Source organism: Trachypithecus francoisi, unplaced genomic scaffold (genome assembly GCF_009764315.1).
Source record: "Trachypithecus francoisi isolate TF-2019V2 unplaced genomic scaffold, Tfra_2.0 Lachesis_group11, whole genome shotgun sequence".
NCBI classification, from domain to species: domain Eukaryota; kingdom Metazoa; phylum Chordata; class Mammalia; order Primates; family Cercopithecidae; genus Trachypithecus; species Trachypithecus francoisi.
This window is the reverse complement of record NW_022681456.1, coordinates 37,545,800-37,568,086: the sequence shown is the minus strand read 5'-3', so window position 1 is coordinate 37,568,086 and position 22,287 is coordinate 37,545,800. Positions and strand designations below refer to the sequence as shown.

Sequence of the window (22,287 nt, the reverse complement as noted above, 5' to 3'; positions counted from 1 at the left end):
TATGCACTTGCTAAAACATTCTCCTCTCTGGGTCTGGAAGCCTAGAGTCTATATCCGTATTAGGCACTGGGCAGGTATTCCAGACTTCTCTTCTGAGTCATGGATGAAAAATGCCATCTTGCAACTGACACAGCAATTCCTTTGCCAAGAAATCATCACATCCTTAGTTTCGTATGTTGATGTAAATATTCAAGTTCTTGATAATTAAGATAGATTTTCTATTTGCAACAAATATCTGAGTATTCATCCTTTTGAAAACAAAATTTACAGGGAATATTTTTTCCATCAAAGGCACCATTAATTATACTAGGCTCTCCAAAGAATTCCAGAATCACCTCAAATACCAGCAACTCAATTCTATTCCACTATTCAGATCTGTTGGGTTGGGTTGAATCAGAATTGTATTACACTTATAGTTAATTTAAGGAGTATTTACATCTTTAGGGAATTCAGTTTACATTTTTATGAACACGTTATATTCTCCATGTATTTAGGTCCTCTTTAAGACATTTCAACAAAGTTGCCTAATTTTCTTCATAAAAATCTTGCCAATCATTTATTAGATTTATTCCTATACATATTTTTGATTATTTTTATAGATGATATATTTTTAAATGTAATATTTCTTAATCTTTGCTGTATGGGGATGTAATTGCTTTTTGTATGTTGATCTTATATCCAGCAACCTTACTAAATTCCTAATTCTAATAATCTGTAGTCTCTTACGCCTAACTCCATGTTTCCATATAAACAACCATATCGTGTACATTTATGGACCAATTATTTCTTCTTTCCAATCTTTATAATTTTTATTGTTTTTCTTTTCTAATTACACTGGCTAGAATATGTAGTACATTTTGAATAGTCACAATATTGGAGGACTGGTGATTTCCTTTATTATCTTTGTGAGGCAAACAATGTGCTTAAAAATGTTTGTTTTTCAGCTGGCACTAGATGTTTTGCACTGAGAGAATTCAAGCTATGTAATCTGCACTATTGCTAGAGTCATTTATTTTCTTAAATATTTTCTCCTATGTTTACCTTCTCTACTAGTTGATTTGCCCTTTACACACTCTAAGTCCAAGTTTTACATTTGTTCTCGTTTCTAATGGTGTACTTTTGTGAAACTGAATATTGATTGTAGAATCTCCTACTGAGAATATTTTTCTCTTTCCATTCAAATTATTATACTTCTTAATATTTATGGCTTCCAGAAAGAATTAAATTTAAAAATAAAATTTACCTTCAAAGACAATGAGACGACCATGGATCTACCAAATGCTTTCATGAAATGTTCTTTATTTTTTCCTACAATATTCTCAGTACTTCCAAATATGCAGGCTGCTCTGCTGCACAATGTTAGGAATGCCATTCATATCACTGTGTGAGTAGCACGCCCTGGGATTCTGCAGTGTGCAACCTCCAAGGCTGACTATGGTAGCCTTGCCTATGCATTTCACTTTTCTGTCTAATTAGGACTGGGGTCTCTCTCAAGCAATTAATGATAATCTACTAATGCCTAACTCCAGAAACAACTCTAAATATGTTTCAAAAAAAATTCTACTTTTGACTGCAAGCGGAAAAAATATCATGTCAGGGAGATACGTTATGATAATACAGCTTTAATAGGCAACCTCATTCTATGCCAAATCAGTGTTGATACAATATTTGTTTGTTTAGTATTATGTAATTAAGTAAATTGTCACGTCTCTTTCTATAAACACAGTTAAGATGAGGTAAGAAAAAATGGGAAAAGAGGGGAGGAATTCATTTTGGAGAAAGAATCAACTTAAAAGTAATATAATTACAACTCTCATTAGTAGTAATAATAATACTTGTGGTGAGACGATAATGGCAAGGTAGTAATGATCATCATGATCATCACCATCATAATGATGCTGATATGCCCATGAATCCTAGTTGTTTGGCTTAGTTACAAGTTTAAGTTGCATTTATAGTTTAGTTTCTGCCATAAAAATTTCTTCAAAGCAGAGAGGGAGAGGATTTCATAACATAGCTTCTGCTTTCTCACTAAGAAATGATACATGCTGAACTTACAGTGACACGAGATTATCAATTATAACTTTTTAAACTTTCATCCCATGTACAAGCAAGATCAAAAATTAATTTTATACGATTGAAACCAGAAGCTTTCTTTAGAAAGGCAGGTCTTTAGTTATATACTAAAAAGGGCAAAGGCTATAGCCAGTTCATTTTTTAGCTGCATATCTAGAGTTTTAAGTTACATATATATAATATACATTGTAGGTAATATGGAGAGACGATAGATAGATAGATAGATAGATAGATAGATAGATAGATAGATAGACATATACCTATATATAGTGTATGTATTTTTGGAATATCTTATTCATTCAGTATTGGATAACACAGGTCTAGACCTCACAGGGGGTAATACCACAAGGGGAATAATGTGTGCAAAGTGCAGAGTAAGTGCATGTAAATAGCTTGCACTAACAGAAAATAGCACTGCATGGAGCCAAAAGAGGAATATAAATCAATCGTGATCCTGGTAGAATAAAGTTGAGATGCTCTGCCATATTTGCAAGTAATGATGCTAGTGAAAGAGCTACACAGAAGGCAAAAATAGAGACCACAGGTTATAAGAAAAAAGTTATGCACAGTCAAGAGTTGGAAAGCAACTTAACTTAAAAAAAAAATAAAAACCATCTACCCTGGCAGTATATAAGGCATACTAGGCTTGCTGCTAATACAAAGTATCCAGGGACATTTGTCTTTCTATCACTGGTGCCAGGCACAGGGTAAGTTTTCAATAAATATTTGTCCACAATGGAGGAAGAGCGATCAGTTAGATACTATGTGGCCTACTTAAAAATACCACACTTCGCCAACCTCACATGTGGTTCAAGAAAATCTGTTTCTGTGTTGTTTTTGTGGGTGTGGTTCACAGACAACTTTGGTGACACATCAGGAAAGATGGCAAGCAGAATGAGAACTAGTGCTACAAAAAGTGATCTCACTGTAACAGCATGGGTGGGCCTGGGAGTCAGTTCTCATGCAAGCCCATTAGTTCTAGAAAGTTCTCATATGACTATGAAAAAGTTGACAGGAATCAGACAGATTTCATCATTAAGCAAACAGAAAACATCAAGCAAGTAAGGGAAAATGTCGAATGAGGTTAGGAGGAAACATTTTAAATACTTTTATAGCCTCCTGCCTCTTTCATTCCCTTTCTCAATCAGCTCTCTTCCTATCCCACCCCATGACCCTCTCCTTCCCTTACCCCAGGAACACTAACAAAGCAGGGATGTTTCTGTGTAACCCATTCAAGAAACTGCACAAGATCACCTAAGAAGAAGCTGCTATAGTCTGAATGCTTGTGTTCCTCCAAAATTCATGTGTTGAAACCTAACCCCCAAGGTGATGATATTAGGAGGTGGAAGGTTATCAAGTCACCTCATGAATGGGATTAGTGCCCTTAGTGCTGAAGAAAGCCTGTTTGCCCTGTTCACACCCTTCTGCCATGGGAGGATTCCTTGAGAAGGTGCGATTTTTGAAGCAGAGAGGGGACACTCATCAGACATCTAATCTGCTGCTGCCTTGATGGTGGACTTTCCAGTCTCCAGAACTATGAGGAATAAATTTCTGTTGTTTATAAATTACCTAGTCTAAGGTATTTTAGTACAGCAGCAGGAACAGGAACCTCTGCTTCTAAGACAGAGGCAGAGCCAGGATTTGAAAAGTTAGATGACAGAGCTCCTGGTCATTATTATTATACTAAACCAGATCATGCAGTAGAAACATTGCAGGCAGAGAGCAACATGCCTTCAAAGCCATTTTCTTAAAATTATGTCATGAAGCAGCAAGTATCCTTCAACTCAGTTTTTTCTTTCTTTTTTTTTCTTTTTGAGACGGAGTCTTGCTCTGTCACCCAAGCTGGAGTGCAGTGGCACGATCTCGGCTTACTGCAAACTCTGCCTCCTGGGTTCAAGCGATTCTTCTGCCTCAGCCTCCTGAGTAGCTGGGACTACAGGTACAGGCCACCACACCCGGCTAATTTTTGTATTTTTAGTAGAGACGGGGTTTCACCGCATTGACCAGGCTGGTCTTGAACTCCTGACCTCGTGATCCGCCTGCCTTGGCCTCCCAAAGTGCTGGGATTACAGGCGTGAGCCACCGCGCCCAGCCTCAACTCAGTCTTAAACCAAAGATTGCAACTTTCCTTACCAGAAAAAGCCACCTAAAAGTTTTTAAATCAGCCACAAATAAAAAACAAGAAAACAACCAAGATTCCGAAATCTCCAGCAATGAAGAATAGAGGAGGGAGAGGGCAGGGTGAACATGTTACTCCCACTTAGCCTCATTCATAAAATGGGAGTAATAATGACACATATCTTAGAAGATTGTGGTAGGATTAAATACATTAATTAAAGCACTCAGAATAATGCTTGACACATCATAAGCATTTAATAGAAGTTCATTATTATTTATCTTTTTCCTACCAGGTGCAGTGGAGCTTTTTTTCTTTTTTGCTAATTAGCCTATAGTAAATTGCAATGTGTCTTTAGTTTCTGAAGCCTAAGGACGTGATGTCCAGCAATGTACTCATATTTTAAAAAATTCTATACAACTTATTTGGGTAATTCCATGTTGTGAGAGTAATAATGTAATAATACTAACCCACCATAACTTGTTATCTTAACCAGACATTTTTAATTGCTCTAACCAAAGTGAATTAAAAGATTACTGATCATGCTGCAAAAGCAGAATGGTGAAATGATTAGGAGCCTAGACGCTCATGTTCTAACTCTAGGTTAGAATCCCACTCACTAGCAGAGTGACTTTGGGCAAATTATCTACCTTCTTTATGTCTCAGTTTCCTCATCTGTAAATTGGGATACTATGAGTATTTCTCTTAGAGATTTGTTAAGAGGACTATATTAGTCTGTTCTCACACTGCTATAAAGAACTACCTGAGACTAGGTAATTTATGAAGAAAAGAGGTTTAATTGACTCAGAGTTCCACGGACATAACAGGAAGCATGACTGGGGGGCCTCAGAAATCTCACAATCATGGTGGAAGTCAAATGGGAACACCAACCTTCTTCTCAGGGCAGCAGGAGAGAGAGAGAGAGTGGGGAGAACCACCACACACTTTTAAACCATCAGATCTCATGAGAACTCACCCACTATCATAAGAACAGCATGGGAGAGTCCGCCCCCATGATCCAATCACCTCCCACGCCAGGTCCCTCCCTAGACACATGGGGATCACCATTTGAGATGAGATTTGGGTGGGGACACAGAGTCAAACCATATCAAGGACTAAATGAGTCATCATTGCACATAAAGTTCTAGGAATAGTGTCTTACACATACTATGTACTTATATGAGTTGTTTCTTTTACATTTTTTCCATATAGTTAAGAAAATATATTTTGCCAGTTGATTTTTACAAGTTTATTAGTAAAATGTTCCTAGAGAAACATTCACATTTCCTTACTCTAAATGTCCAAAATATGTTTCATACTTATTTAACTTTATTTAACATGGTCTAATATTATTTAACATATAATATTTAACATGGTTGAAATTAAAGGCTTTATGTCAGCCTAATTTTAATATATTGTAGTTATTGCTTTAATTGTAACATATTGTAGTATGTTGTAATTGTAATATATTGTAGTTATTGCTAATTGTAATATACTGTAGTTATTGATTTAATTTTATTTTAATCTTTAGATGTTTAGTTAAGGTCACTGCCTTTCATTGTCCCAGCCGACTTCTTTTCTCAAAATCCATACATAGGCTTAAATTATAATGTTTCTATAATTTACTCGTAAATTCCTTCACTACCAAAGTAAACTATTAGGCTATAACAAATATGATATATCCTTAGACTATTTTTTATCTTTATATACAGACACTGCTAAACATCATAAATCATAGAGCTTAAAGACTTTTTTGAATACATGGATATATTTTTAATTTTTATGCGTAGCTACCACTATGAAGTATTGAAATTAACAACAGCCTCAAATCAAGCAGTGAAAACTGCTAGTGAATCATCACATTTTATTGCTGCTTAATTTTTAGGCTTCTGGCGTGAATTAGCTGCAAGATACAGCAATTTAAAGGATAATGACTAAACTCTTTCCTATTTCCTGCTTAATTTCCTTTTAAAGAAAAGTATTGGACTTAAAAAGATTATTACTCAGACATTCTTTAAATGAAGAAAACTGGGGAATTAGAATTCTCTTAACAAGTGCATCTTCTAGAGCAGCAGTCCCCAATCTTTTTAGCAGCAGGGACTGGTTTCGTGGAAGACAATTTTTCCATGGACGAGGTCGGTGTGGGGATGGTTTTGGGATAAAACTGTTCCACCTCAGATCATCAGGCATTAGATTCTCATAGAGAGCCTGCAGCCTAGCTCCCTTGCATGTGCAGTTCACAACAGGGTTCGAACTCCTATGAGAATCTATTGCTGCCGCTGATCTGACAGGAGGCGGAGCTCTTGTGGTAATGCTGGCCTGCCACTCACCTCCTGCTATGCAGGCTGGTTCCTAACAGGCCATGGACCAGGAGTTGGGGACTCCTGTCTAGAACAAAGAATTTCAGATGAAGAAATAAATGACTAAAACGAAAGCACTTTTTTTTTTTTTTTTTTTGAGACGGAGTCTCGCTCTGTCACCCAGGCTGGAGTGCAGTGGCCAGATCTCAGCTCACTGTAAGCTCCGCCTCCCGGGTTTACGCCATTCTCCTGCCTCAGCCTCCCGAGTAGCTGGGATTACAGGCGCCGCCACCTCGCCCGGCTAGTTTTTTGTATTTTTAGTAGAGACGGGGTTTCACAGTGTTAGCCAGGATGGTCTCGATCTCCTGACCTCGTGATCCGCCTGTCTCGGCCTCCCAAAGTGCTGGGATTACAGGCTTGAGCCACCGCGCCCGGCCACGAAAGCACTTTTATAAGTTTAGAAAGGATGGCTCTATATAGATCTACACAAGAAGAAAAAAAATCAAATAGTATCTGTGTCACGTTGCTGTATCTTGTTGAATCTTCTAGTCCCATCCCAATGTTTAGCATCATAAACACACATGCAGGCCAGATGTAGGTGGCATTAGGGCAGCACTGCAGTGACAACAGCACCTTGGCAAGTACTGTAAGCACAGAATGTTTGTGCTTGGGTCACTCCCAGGAAAGTTGCAGAGACATAATAGAAAAAAGCTAAAACTACAAAGGCATTTTTAAAAAAAGGTTAACTTACTATTATTATTTTTAAATTTTACTTTAAGTTCTGCGATACATGTGTGGAATGTGCAGGTTTGTTACATAGGTATGTATGTGCCATGGTGGTTTGCTGCACCCATCAACCTGTCATCTAGGTTTTAAGCCCCGCATGCATTGGGTATTTATCCTAATGCTCTCCCTCCCCTTGCCCGATAGGCCCTGGTGTGTGATGTTTAAAATGATTAACTTATAAAGAAACCAAAGCGATCAGCTTTCATATTTGTAATTATAGAAAACAGTAAACCCACATTGCTAAGGGTGTAGTTAAGAGTTTCTTCATCTTCAGCTATGTCCTTTTAGGGAACTGAACATTTTCTAATTTTTTATACAAAATTTAAAAACTCTCCTTATTTAAAATTGATTGACTACCCAAAAACGTGTCTTTCTTTGCTTCCATTCCATGATTTATAAAGAATTAGCTTTAGTACTCTTTTTAGAGTGTAGGTTGAAAAGGCATCTTATTTTCCATCTCGGAGTAATTTTTAAACCACATCAATTATTTTTCATGTGCAGCTGTTTTTATCCACAAATTATTGCTTTAGGCATTTTTACTTTACCACACATTTCAGAAGAGAAGGAATGAAGGGGAACCAGCTAATCTACAAATGTTTCACCTACAGTAGATCAAGACAAAAAAAGGGGGGAAGAATATGACCCAAAACTTCTTTAGAAATAAGAACTGCTTATTAATAATCTAAACCAGGGGTGTCCAATCTTTTGGCTTTCCTGGGCCACATTGGAAGAAGAATTGTCTTGGGGATACACCAACACTAACGAAAGCTGATGAGCTAAAAAAAAAAAAAAGCTCATAATGTTTTAAGAAAGTTTATGAATTTGTATCAGATTGTAAGCCTCTTGAGAACAATCTTGGGCTTTATTTATGTTTCCCAGCACATAAGTAAACGTTTTCCAACAAAATGTAAAAATGGTAGGGGAAAAAGTAAATTGGGAATCAACTCTTTAGCGATAATTAAATGCAAGGAAAGTAGATTATATATCCAGTGTTTACCAAGCTTGGTAAACAAAGCACAAGATTGTTCTCAAGAGATACACAATCTGATCTGGCAAGTAATAATTTGCACATAAAGCAATGAGAGACTACTACAAGGCGATAAAACATGCTAGAGACTGGGAGACCCAGAAAAAGAAAAAAAGGCTGGATGGCGACTATGATAAGGTTTGGATATGCTAAAAAGGGGCAAGAAAGACATTCTCTAAAGGCGTACATGAAGGTTTAAAATGAATAAGGGGCTGGGCATGATGGCTCACACCTGTAATCTCAGCACTTTGGGAGACAGAGAGGGAGGATCGCTTAAGCTCAGGAGTTGGAGACTCACCTGGGTGACATCCTGAGACCTCGTCTCTACTAAAGATAACAAAAATTAGCCAGGCATGGTGGCACAAACCTATAGTTTCAGCTACTCAGGAGGCTGAGGTGAGAGGATCACTTGAGCCCAGGAGACTGAGGCTACAATGAACTACGATCATGCCATTACACTCCAGAAGGAGTGTAATATCTTTTCTGTTTGCTAAAATTATACTGCTTTGGATTCACCCATTTATTTCTATTGTGTTTTCTAAGAAGGAGAAAAGGCTACAAGATGTTGAGATGTTCACCTGTCAATGAAAAGGAGATATAATTTGGCCCAGAAAGAAAGTCTATTGATCCAAAGAGCAGCTTAGACACAGAGCTGTATTCAGTTTTACCCAGGTCTCATGCTATCTACCACCAGCAGTCCTCACTGAACTTACCCCCAAGCTGAGTAATTCTAAAGTTTAGAAAATGCTAACAATTTTTAAAGTGTCAAGAAATGATGGTAAAATGAACACTTACATTTGGTATATGATATGAACATATACCAACAAAATATTTTACTATAGAACCATAAATTGATGGAACGATCAAATGAGATTATAGAATCATGACTACAGAAATAGAAATACAAAGTCAGGAGCAGTGGCTCATGTCTGTAATCGCAGCACTTTGGGAGGCCATGGGGGGCAAATCACAAGTTTAAGAGATCAAGACCATCCTGGCCAACATGGTGAAACACCATCTGTACTAAAAATACAAAAATTAGCTGGGCGTGGTGGCACGCGCCTGTAGTCCCAGCTACTCGGGAGGTTGAGGCAGGAGAATCGCTTGAACCTGGGAGGCGGAGCTTGCAGTGAGCTGAGATCGTGCCACTGCACTCCAACCTGGCAACAGAGTGAGACTCCGTCTCAAAAAACAAAAACAAAACAAAAAAACAAACAAAAAAATGAAGTCTATTGACTAAGCCTACTCATGTAGGATGATATCTTCCAGAGAAAAAGATGGTCATTAAATCAAGTACTTGTTATAATAGTCAAATGATATCAAGTTCTAAAGTCAGAGAGAAATTGTTAAATCAATAACTGAAAATTTACAGATTTTATTGAATAAATGGTAAAGTATTTAGTTGTGAAAATATAAATTTTTCTCCAGAGAGTTAAAACGCCCGAGTACTGACCCTCCTTTGTTTGTAATTGACAATATCCCTAGGATGTTTTCTTGAGAAAATTATCAGTATCAACATTTTAACTCTGGAGAAAAATGTATATATAATAATAATTTTCTTTAAGAAAACATGCTAGGGTTTTTGTCAGTTACAAAGAAGGGTTAGCACTCAGGCTCTTTGCCTTAAGGAAACAACTCTGAATGTAAATTTCTTTATGACTCTGATAAAGGGTGTTTTTCTGCATCTCCTACAAAGAGGTGTGGAAGTTTTTTGTGGTTGGTTGAAGAATTAGAATCCAAGTTAGATTCTGTTCTCTTAAAGCAGGATCCATTTTCTGCATGTAATTTCACAATGGGTGCTATGACCAGCTAAGCCTATAAATGATCACTGTACCAAATCAGGACTCTGCTATACTACTGCTTTACTTTACCATGGCCTAGTACATATAGCAAAGTTGCATAATAGAAGAAAAACAAACCCTGGTTTTACCATTCTCATGGCATTAACATAATCTCCAGTGAGTAAAATGATACTTCTTAAAAATTGGCACAATTTATCTACTGTAACTATAGCCTATAACATACTTTCAGTAACAGGGTGATCATGATAAAGAAGAATGCTGGCCAGGTGTGGTGGCTCACACCTGTAATCCCAACACTTTGGGGGACTGAGGCAGGAGGATTGCTTAAACCCAGGAGTTTGAGAACAGCCTTGGCAACATAGCAAGACACCATCAATACAAAAAATTTCAAAAATTAGTTGAGCGGCTGGGCGTGGTGGCTCACGCCTATAATCCCAGCACTTTTGGAGGCCAAGGCAGGCAGATCACCTGAGGTCAGGAGTTCGAGACCAGACTGGCCAACATGGTGAAACCCTGTCTCTACTAAAAATACAAAAATTAGCTGGGTGTGGTGGCAGCATCTGTAGTCCCAGCTATTCGGGAGGCTGAGGCAGGAGAATTGCTTGAACCCGGGAGGCGGAAGTGAGCTGAGATCATGCCACTGTACTCCAGCTTGGGCAACAGAGTGAGACTCTGTCTCAAAAACAAAGAAAAAAATAGCTGAGCATGGTGACACATTCCTATAGTCCTTCCTACTTCAGAGCCTGAAGTAAGAGGATCACTGAGCCCAGGAGGTCAAGGTTGCAGTAGCCATGATCACACCACTACCCTCTGTAATGAAACGGAGTTTCATTTAAAAAATAAAAAATAAAGAAGAAGAACCCTCTTTGTCATTCAACAACTGTTTTTGAAATCTTGATATGTGGTTAACAGACCTGAGTGCCCCTGGAAAGAGGGGGGTCCCTGGAAAGAGGTCTCTTTTTTCTTTTGAGACAGTCTGACTCTGTTGCCCAGGCTGGAGTGCAGTGGTGCAATCATGGCTCACTGCAGCCTCAACCTCCCAGGCTCAAGCAATCCTCCCACCTCAGCCTCCCAAGTCGCTGGGACCATAGGCAGTGCCACCATGCCTGGCTAATTTTCTAAAACGTTTTTGTAGAGGCACGGTCTCACTATGTTGCCCAGGCTGGTCTCAAACTCCTGGGCTCAACAGATCCTCCTGCCTTGGCCTCCCAAAGTGCTGGGATTATAGGTGTGAGCCATCGTGCCCAGCCTAAGAACTCTTTTTAATAAGGAAAGACTCTGGAACAAAGAAGATAAAGGAGTTTCAAGCTTATTTGATTTAGAGGGAAAGGCTCTGGAGCAAAGAAGGTAAAGGAGTTTCAAGCTTATTTTATTTAGAATATCTTTACACAATGTAGTGAACTTTCATTAATTTGTATTCATACAATGAACTAACTTCACCTAGTTTGGGCTATTCTGTAATATTTATGATGCAAGAAAATCAGTAACAAAATTATAAACTAGTTCTTTCCAGTTAGAAGGTGTAAAATGAAAACAGTTGAACAATCATTCAGGCACTAGAAAATATTATTATGTGGAGCAACTCCTAGGATTTGGTTTGCTCCCCAAGGAAAAACAAGCTTCCAAATAAATATTTTAGCAAACAAATCTATTACTTTTTTTCTTAATTATTTTTTTTTTTTTTTTTTTTTGATACAGAGTCTCGCTCTGTCGCCCGGGCTGGAGTGCAGTGGCCGGATCTCAGCTCACTGCAAGCTCCGCCTCCCGGGTTCACGCCATTCTCCTGCCTCAGCCTCCTGAGTAGCTGGGACTACAGACGCCCGCCACCGCGCCCGGCTAATTTTTTGTATTTTTATTAGAGACGGGGTTTCACCGTGGTCTCGATCTCCTGACCTTGTGATCCGCCCGCCTCGGCCTCCCAAAGTGCTGGGATTACAGGCGTGAGCCACCGCGCCCAGCCTATATATAGATTTTAAATAGGTAGAAGCTAAATAATTGCCCTGGCTTAATTTTTTAAAATAATTTTTAATTTTTAATTTTTATGGGTACATACTAGGTGTAGATATGTATGGGGTACATGAGATGATTTGATACAGGCATGCAGTGTATGAACATCGCATCCTGGAAAATGGAGTATCTGTGCCCTCAAGCATTTGTGCTTTGTGTTACAAACAATCCAATTATACTCTTTTCACTATTTTTAAATGTACAATTAAATTTTAATTGACTATAGTCACCCTGTTGTGCTATCAAATACTACGTCTTATTCTTTTTTTTTTTTTTTTTTTTTTTTTGAGACGGAGTCTGGCTCTGTCGCCCAGGCTGGAGTGCAGTGGCCAATCTCAGCTCACTGCAAGCTCCGCCTCCCGGGTTCACGCCATTCTCCTGCCTCAGCCTCCTGAGTAACGGGGACTACAGGCGCCCGCCACCTCGCCCGGCTAGTTTTTTGTATTTTTTAGTAGAGAGGGGGTTTCACCGTGTTAGCCAGGATGGTCTCGATCTCCTGACCTTGTGATCTGCCCGTCTCGGCCTCCCAAAGTGCTGGGATTACAGGCTTGAGCCACCGCGCCCGGCCTTCTTAATTATTCTTAGGAAAAAAGTATATAAAAACACTTTATTATCCATAAGCCAAATATTTCCAAAGTAGACATTGCCCACATTTGGTTAATTACCTGAATTTACAGGGTTAGTTTCCATTCCATTCATTTGTATGGTCATGTCATTTAGTTCACGTGATATGTGCCAGCCTCAGCTGAAATTCTGATTATTGGCAGAGTTTAAGAAAGCTTGGGAAAGGCACCTGGGCAAGTGCTTTTATCCATTCTGGTCAAGGGGTCCTGACCTGGAGTTCATGCATGAGCTTTTAGGAGGTCTGCAAATCTGCAAAAATTGCACGTAACAATTTTATATGTTTTTATATGTTTAACAAAAATTTTTTTTTTAGACAGGGTCTCACTCTGTCACCCAGGCTGGGGTGCAGTGGTGTGATCTCGGCTCACTGCAACCTCTACCTCCCAGGTTCAAGCAATTCTCCTGCCTCAGCCTCCTGAGTAGATGGGACTACAAGCACGTGCCACCAAGCCCAGCTAATTTTTGTACTTTTTTGGTAATGACAAGGTTTCACTGTGTTGGCCTGTCTGGTCTCAAACTCGTGTCCTCAAGTGATCCACCAACTGTGGCCCCCAAAGGGCTGGGATTACAGGTATGAGCCACTGCGCCTGGCTGATTTTTATATGTTTAGATGAAAATTTCCAGAGAGTTCATGATTTTCATGATTATCAAAGGTGCCTCTCCTTCTAAAAAGGTTCAATTATTGATTTAAGGAGTTCTTATTTGTCAGTCCTTATTGGAGATGCAATGATCCAATGAACTGAGATACAACTTTGGGTTGGAAGATCTGAAATGGTGTCTTCTCTCCACCGACCACAAGCTGGGCTTTGAAATTAGAGTCATAACCGTTCCCTTGCAAATCCCTGTGAGGTCTGCTTTCAACCACTCGCTGCCGTTTGAAGGCAAAACTGTTCCAAATGTAATTATATACATGTTGGGGATATTAAACATTTCTTCTGTGAAACTCTCTTGTATCCTTTGTCTATTTGATTAACAATACTTTTGCAACCCTGTTATATGCAGTAGGTGCCAAGGATAAAAGGATAAACCCAAATATACATGTCCTTTGTCTTCCTGGATGGATATACAGCAGAGAACATTTTCATTTTTCCTAATTCTCTGTATCTACTGGAGAAAGAAAATGATAAAACATACCCAAGTTTACTTAATTTCAACCAGAAACTCTCAAATTAAATGCATGAAGTAAAGTGACATCTAGTGTTGGTTAAGTGGCAGTGAAATCTGTGTCAGGACAATGTATACTTTAACTTTATTTGAACAGACTGTTAAACTTGGCTTTGTCAAGTTACCAACTCCAGAAAGCATCGTTTTGCTTTTAAAAATATTTTAGAGTAGTTCTGAAACAATCTGAATTTAAATGTTAATAACATTGTTTTTATTTTGTCAAAATAAAATACTTAACGCATACAGAAAAGTCTAGAGAATGAAATAAGTTGTGTATCTACCACCCAACTCTGTCAAATCTTAACGTTTTGCTTTACTTACATCAGATATTTTAAACATAAAACGTAGTAGACACGTTTGATGCCTTATTAACTATTTCTGATTTCATGTCCATCTTTTTCTCTTTAGAAGTAGTCAATATTTGGTTTATTATCTCTGTGACTGTTTTTGAATTTTTATTACATATTTGTGTACACATAAAATGTATAATATTGCACATATTTTACAGCTGATGTAAGGGATACCATATGGTATAAATATTTGTGCAACTTACTTTTTCTAGTTTACTATTATGCTTTTGAGATGTCATGATACTGGTCATCTAGTCATTTACTGTAACTGCTGTATGTTAGCATTCCATCAAATGAATTATACAACAATTTATTTAATTTACGGCTGATGGACATTCAGAGTGTTTTCAGTCTTTTGCTCTTATAAACCATGCTACAGTGAACACTCTTATACCTGACCCATTGTGCACACATTTGCGAGTTTCTCCAGGCTGCATGAGGAGGTATTGCACAAGTGTATACTTTCAAAACATCTATAGCTATTGAGCATTTGCTCTCCAAGATGGTTGTATTTTACACCCTCAGTAGAAGTGTGAGAAAATTTCTGTGGCTTCACATTCTCGCCAGTGCTTGGTATTGGCAGGCTTTTTAATTTCTGACAATCTGCTTGATATAAAATGTTATCTCATTGTGGTTTCAATTTGCATTTCTCTGACAAGTAGCAAAACTGAGGTTTTTTTTTTTTTTTTTTTTTTTTGAGACGGAGTCTCGCTCTAGCCCGAGCTGGAGTGCAGTGGCCAGATCTCAGCTCACTGCAAGCTCCGCCTCCCGGGTTTACGCCATTCTCCTGCCTCAGCCTCTGGAGTAGCTGGGACTACAGGCGCCCGCCACCTCGCCTGGCTAGTTTTTTGTATTTTTTAGTAGAGACGGGGTTTCACCGTGTTAGCCAGGATGGTCTCGATCTCCTGACCTTGTGATCCGCCCGCCTCGGCCTCCCAAAGTGCTGGGATTACAGGCTTGAGCCACCGCGCCCGGCCAAAACTGAGGTTTTTTAAAAAATGTGTTTTTACTACTGAAGTTTCTTCCATGAATTGCCTATTCCTGTCCTATGCCTACTAGATTGCTGGCATTTTCCTTAAAGTACTTGCTGATATAAGTACTTTATGGGCTTGATATATTGTAAATATTGTTTCTCAGTTTATGGCTTGGCTGTTCACTGTGTTCATGGAATCTTTTCATTTCAAAGCAATCAACTTTGGCCGGGTGCAGTGGCTCCTGCCTGTAATCCCAGCAATTTGGAAAGCCAAGGCAGGTGGATCACCTGAGGTCAGGAGTTTGAGAACAGACTGGCCAAAGTGGTGAAACCCCGTCCCTAGTAAAAATACAAAAATTACTGGGTGTGGTGGTGTGTGCCTGTAATCCCAGCTACCCAGGAGGCTGAGGCAGGAGGATTGCTGGAACCCGGGAGGCAGAAGCTGCAGTGAGCCAAGATTGCGCCACTGCACTCTAGCCTGGGCGACAGAGCAAGACTTTGTCTCAAAAAAAATAAATAAATAAAAATAAAAAATAAATAATCAACTTTATGAATCTTTCCATTTTTATTGCTTGTTTTAAAATCTTTTTTTTTCTTTTTTTTTGAGACAGAGTCTCATTCACTCTGTTGCCCAGGCTAGAGTGCAGTGGTGCAATCTTGGCTCACTGCAACCTCTGCCTCCAGGGTTCAAGCGATTCTCCTACCTCAGCCTCCTGAGTAGCTGAGATGATAGGCATCTATCACGATGCCCAGCTAATTTTTGTATTTTTAGTAGATATGGTGTTTCACAATGTTGGCCGGGTTGGTCTCGAACTCCTGACCTCAAGTGATCTGCCTATTTAGGCCACCCAAAGTGCTGGGATTACAGGTGTGAGATACTGCAGCTGGCCTTGAAATCTTTATTAAGCTTTTCTCTTTTATTTTCTCTTAAAATGTTTAAAGTTTTCTTCCCGCTTATTTAGGTTTCTAAATTATAAACTTTTCTGTATTGTGTGAGGTAGAAAATCCGATTCCTTTTGTATAGTGGATAATTATTGTCCTAGCATTATTTAATGAAAAAACCATCCTTTCCTAATTGTTCATTTTAGCTCATCACCAAAGTCACTTACAAAATTAATTTTGGGCCAGGCACAGTGGCTCACACCTGTAATTCCAATACTTTTCGAGGCCGAGGAGGAGGATTGCTTGAGGCCAGGAGTTTGAGACTAGCCTTGAAAACAAAGTGAGACCACATCTCTACAAAAAAATTTCTAAAATTAGCCCAGCACAGTGGTGTGTCTGCCATTCAGTTATTTGGGAGGCTGGGGCAGAAGGATCGCTTGAGCCCAGAAGTTTTAGGCCACAGTGAGCTTTGATGGCACCCTGCACTCAAGCCTGAGTGACAGATCTTTTAAAAAGAAAAAAATAATAATTTTGTAAAATTTGTCTTGCATAGCACTACCCGGCTCCTGAGGTTCTCAGTTAAGTCAGGTGTGTATACTGACTTCCACCTATGGGTTTATTCCTACCCACATGCTGAGCCTGTTTTGCTGTCTGGTGCCTGAGAAATATTGGTCAACATCAGGACCATTCTTCCTAGTGTTTCCAGACTCCATTCCTGCTTTCTGGCCATTTGTTTTTTCTTGGGGTCCAATCGTTGTTGTTTGCACTCCTATTCTAGGTTCTGAGCTAGGATGGCCAACCATCCTAGCTCCGAACTACCTGGTTTCCCCAAATGCAAGACTTTATGTGCTAAAACTGTGACTGTCCTGGCAAACTTGGCCTGGATGGTTGGTCACTTTAGATGTATCCCGCGGTTTTCACTTCCTCCCATGTTGACCTCTTGACTGTCCAGTTTAGTGCTATCTCTGTGCTCACAAATCATATTTACCTTGAACTTGTATTCATTGGGTGCCTATGATGTCAGAGGCTGTATGAAGCATTTTCATGTCATATCTCATTCAACAGTTAGACAGCTCTGCATGATTTCCTTTTACAGATGAGGAGGTTTTCACATAGTTGGCCAGGATCACAAAATTAGTGACACAAAAGAATGAAACCCGGCCAAGCACAGTGGCTCATGCCTATAATCCCAGCACTTTGGGAGACCGAGGTGGGTGGATCACGAGGTCAGGAGATCGAGACCATCCTGGCCAACACAGCGAAACCCCGTCTCTACTAAAAATACAAAAAATTAGCTGGGCATGGTGGCGGGCGCCTGTATTCCCAGCTACTCGGGAGGCTGAGGCAGGAGAATAGCGTGAACCCGAGAGGGGGAGCTTGCAGTGAGCCAAGATCGTGCCACTGCACTCTAGCCTGGGTGACAGAGCAAGACTCAGTCTCAAAAGAAAAAAAAAAAAAAAAAAAAAACAGAATGAAACCCAAGCTTCCTGACTACACATTTTTTTATTTCCACCAAACTTGTCATCTTCCTGGCCCGAGTTGCATACTTGGAGCCTCCACTCTGTACTAACTGAACTTCTGGGTGAACTCCATTATGCCTTGCTTAGCCTCTTGCTATCCTTCATATATCTTTTTATTTATTTATTTATTTTTTTTTGAGACAAGGTCTGGTTCTATCTATCGCCCAGGCTGGAGTGCAACGGCACAATCTCAGCTCACTGCAACCTCTGTACCCCTCTATCTACGAGGCTCAAGCTATCCTCCCGCCTCAACTTCCCAAGTTGCTGGAACTATAGGCATAAGCCACAATGTCTAGCTAATTTTTGTATTTTTTGTAGAGATGGTGTTTTGCCATATTGCCCAGGCTGGTCTCAAACTCCTAGGCTCAAGTGATCCACCCCTCAGCCTCCCAAAGTGCTGAGATTATAGGTGTGAGCCACCACACCCAGCCTATCCTTCACACATCTTTAACCTAATATGATAGTACTTGAAGTCAGCATCTTCTATTGTAAAGCACAAATGACAAGCCATTTGTTATGCAATGCTATAAATATCTCCAATGTTTCATTAGGATAAGCACTAAGAAGAAAGATAAGCATGGATATAGTAGTACGGCACATCACACTGCCACATCAGATTGCATCCCTCCAGTTAACATGTCATGACATGCGATGTGGAATCTTTGCATTTTAATGTATTCATTTCATCAATATTTCCTTTTTGGTAGTTTATTTAAGAAATCCTTCGTTATTCTCCTTCAATTTCTCCAAATACCTAATTTAATTAATTTGTAGATTATGAATATAAAATATTATTTGTGGAATATTAGTTTCCCAAATATTAACAGAAATAAGGTATGTATGTGGGACGGGAGGTGGGCCAATTAGTTTGGGAAACTAATATCTTTATTATAGAACTTCTCAGTCTCTATTTTGCTAATTTGCAGTGTGACTTTCCTACAGAGAGATACAGTGTGTGGCATTTTTCAAATGCTGTGAATTTTTCAAATGACCATGACACCTTTTTCTTTTGTTGCATTGGTTTTGTTTCATAATTTCCCATGTGCCTTGGAACATCCCCTGGGAAATGGTGTTTTCATCTGTAACATCACAATACCCTCCAGAGGGCAGCAGATTCCCTTGGCATATAGCCAATCATCTATTCATTGAACAGATTGATGAGGGACCTGGAGCATGTTATATTATTATTCCAGTCAGGGATATAAAATTTCTAGTTTCTGTAACAGAGACAGGCATTAAAATTTAGCTCAAGGCCGATAATAAAATAAATTATTGGCACTGAGATATAATACAAAAAAAATCTAATCATGTCTCTGATGGATTACAATGGCATACATTGTATTGTAAAGTCTAGATCATGTCTTCTATATTTCCTCTTAGCCTCAATCAAACAACAAATATCAGCTGAGTGCTCCATAAGGAATAAGATGAACTATTACCATTAGTTCATTTCTCAAGGAACTTACTAAGAGATCAGAGAGATAATTAGATAAGGCAACACATTAATTCATTGAATTTCATTGACTGCAAGTCAGAATCACTGGGGGGCACTTTTAAATAATAATAATGCTCAAAACTCACCCAAGAACGTTAAATTTGAATCTTTGTGTTTGGTTCAAGGCATGAGACTATTTTTTTAAAATTATACTTTAAGTTCTAGGGTACATGTATACATGTGCCATGTTGGTTTGTTGCACCCATTAACTCATCATTTACATTAGGTATTTCTCCTAATGCTATCCCTCCCCCAATGCCCCACCTCCCGACAGACTCCGGTGTGTGATGTTCCCCTTCCTGTGTCCAAGTGATCTCATTGTTCAATTCCCACCTATGAGTGAGAACATGCGGTGTTTGGTTTTCTGTCCTTGTGACAGTTTGCTCAGAATGATGGTTTCCAGCTTCATCCATGTCCCTACAAAGGACATGAACTCATCCTTTTTTATGGCTGCATAGTATTCCATGGTGTATATGTGCCACATTTTCTTAATCCAGTCTGTCATTGATGGACATTTGGGTTGGTTCCAAGTCTTTGACATTGTGAATAGTGCTGCAATGAACATATGTGTGCATGTGTCTTTATAGCAGCATGATTTATAATCCTTTGGATATATATACCCAGTAATGGGATCGCTGGGTCAAATGGTATTTCTAGTTCTATATCCTTGAGGAATCGCCACACTGTCTTCCACAATGGTTGAACTAGTTTACACTCCCACCAACAGTGTAAAAGTGTTCCTATTTCTCCACATCCTCTCCAGCACCTGTTGTTTCCTGACTTTTTAATGATCGCCATTCTGACTGGTGTGAGATGGTATCTCATTGTGGTTTTGATTTGCATTTCTCTGATGGCCAGTGATGATGAGCATTTTTTCATATGTCTGTTCGCTGCATAAACGTCTTCTTTTGAGAAGTGTCTTTTCCATATCCTTCCAGGCATGAGATTTTAAAAACATGTTTTCAGGTGATTCTAATGAGTGGCCAGGGTTGAGACTTGCATTAAGAGGATAAAAAAGTATTTTTGGAAAGAGGTTTCTGACCTTTTCAAGCAGGTGGAGGAATTTAGAATTCTTTTCCCAGGGAGAATGTTTCATATGTAGAAGAGCACAAAAAAGACAATGGTCATTCTTACATCCTCTGTCCAAAGTTAAACTTTGTTAACATCTTTATTCTTCCTTAGCCATCAGAATTGCAAACAACAAAATCATACAAAACCCACACCATATAGTTCCTAAACTTAACTTTAGAAAACATTTCCTAGGAGAGCAAAAGACATCATTTTTTCAATCTCCAAAAATGCTTTATAGCTCACCCTAGTTAACAAATAGTCTGGCATATTCCAAATAGATCCACTGGGCCATGGACCTCATCTAACAAAGATGAATTCCGTTCATTTGCTCTGTGAATAGAGCTAAGAGGCTTATTTGTGCAAAGACTAACTGATGAGGTGGAAGAAGAGAGAGCAAGACAGCAAGAAAATATTAGTGAATATATATCTTCCAATTGCAAAGAGATATGGAGCAAGTACCTGCCTAGATGGAAGGAATGAGAACTATAGGCTATAGTTATGGATGGGAGGTTTTCTTTATGCAAAATTAACTAGCTTATAGTGGGAAGTGAGTGGATGGAAACGTGTCTCATTAACATCATGTTCGAACTTACCATAAGCTCAGTGAGGGTCAATAACCTGACAGGATGGCTGTTTTTAGGGCATCATAGGACTGAAGATGACTTCCTGACAACAGTTAAAAATCTTTGAACCAGAAGACAATTTTGAAAACAAAATACAAGCAGAAATATGTCCTCTGACAGCAGATAGGTATTTTAAGCAATGGATCTGATCTGTATTTTGCAAAAGGCTCTAGAAATTAAACCAGAAATGCTTCACTAGGTCTAATGAAGTATATCTTGAATGATCCAGAGGAAGATATTATTGTCATCCCCATTTAACAGATGAAGTATCTAAAATCAAAGAAACTGACTGATTTTCCCTAGGCTACAAGCTAATAAGTAGCCAACTGGGATTTGAAACCAGACACACTGATTGGGTCCATAGTCTGTGTGCTTAACCACTGCATGGTACTGCCTCATAACTTACAGAAAAATAATTCACATTGCAATACAGAAAACCTATATATTTACACATTACATTTATTACGCATTCTAAAAATTTAGGATATTACTAGTAATCAATGGTGTCTATAATTTTAGTTGATACATATGTTTATACAGACATGATATCAATTATTATAATCAACACACAATTGGTATATAAAACAATGGTGCATCTTTGAAACAGAGTAAAATAAATCTCATAGGCACTTGTACTTGTTCTTTCTCTTAGGGAAATGTTTGTGAACTCAGAAACCCTTTTCTTTTCTAGGAAAAGTGATGAATTAATTACAGATTTCTGCAAATGGAAGTTCACTCATTTATTTGGCCACCAAATATTTTTTGAGTTTGGAGATCAAAGTAGTAGAGTCTCAACTCTGAAGAGTCAGACAGACCTGGGTGGAATCCTGGCCACACCATTTTCAAGCTATATAACCTTGAAGAAAATCTGTAATCTCTCTAAACCTCAACAAAATGAAAATGCTCACTGTCTTATATAGGTTTATTGTGATGATTTAATGCAATAATTCATTTAAGGGATAATACCTGTTTGGCATATTAAAAATGCCATCTATTAGTATCATTCTTTAAAAACCTGTTAAATATCCCCATTTTGTTACAGTGTTCTAAGGTTTGTTAACGACCTTAGAGCAATGAAATAAGGATATAATTTTGCCCTCATAAACTTATATCCTCATAGAAAAAGAAACAATTATTATTGTGTTCATGTGGTGATCACCAGGCAAGTCACTTAAGAGTTTGAAGACAAATAAGATGCCTTATCTAATGGTTAAAATCTTATTAAAGAAAATCTTGAAAGTAGCTTATATTTTTATAAGATAAAGCATTTCTATATGTGGGCTAGAAAAAGATTTAAAGCAGGTAATCCAAAATGATTTGTTGAATCAAATTGTACTGCATGTCTTTCCTTTCTAATTTGCTATGAGTTAGGAACCACAAGAAGCCTTTTCCAAACAGCTATTTTAAAAAAGTTTTGTGCTGGGCGCAGTGGTTCATGGCTGTAATCCCAGCACTTTGGGATGCCGAGGCA

The 22,287-nt window shown here is 38.7% G+C and overlaps 2 long non-coding RNA genes across 3 annotated transcripts in view; one reads left to right on the top strand and one right to left on the bottom strand.

Moving 5' to 3' along the window:
• Positions 1–22,287, bottom strand: part of LOC117089589 — a 65,964-nt gene that overhangs the window by 7,734 nt on the left and 35,943 nt on the right. The gene's annotated exons all lie outside the window — the stretch shown is intronic.
• On the top strand, positions 3–21,733 carry LOC117089590. Its single transcript, XR_004439666.1, has 2 exons — positions 3–181; positions 21,508–21,733. It is a non-coding gene; the product is annotated as an uncharacterized LOC117089590 (long non-coding RNA).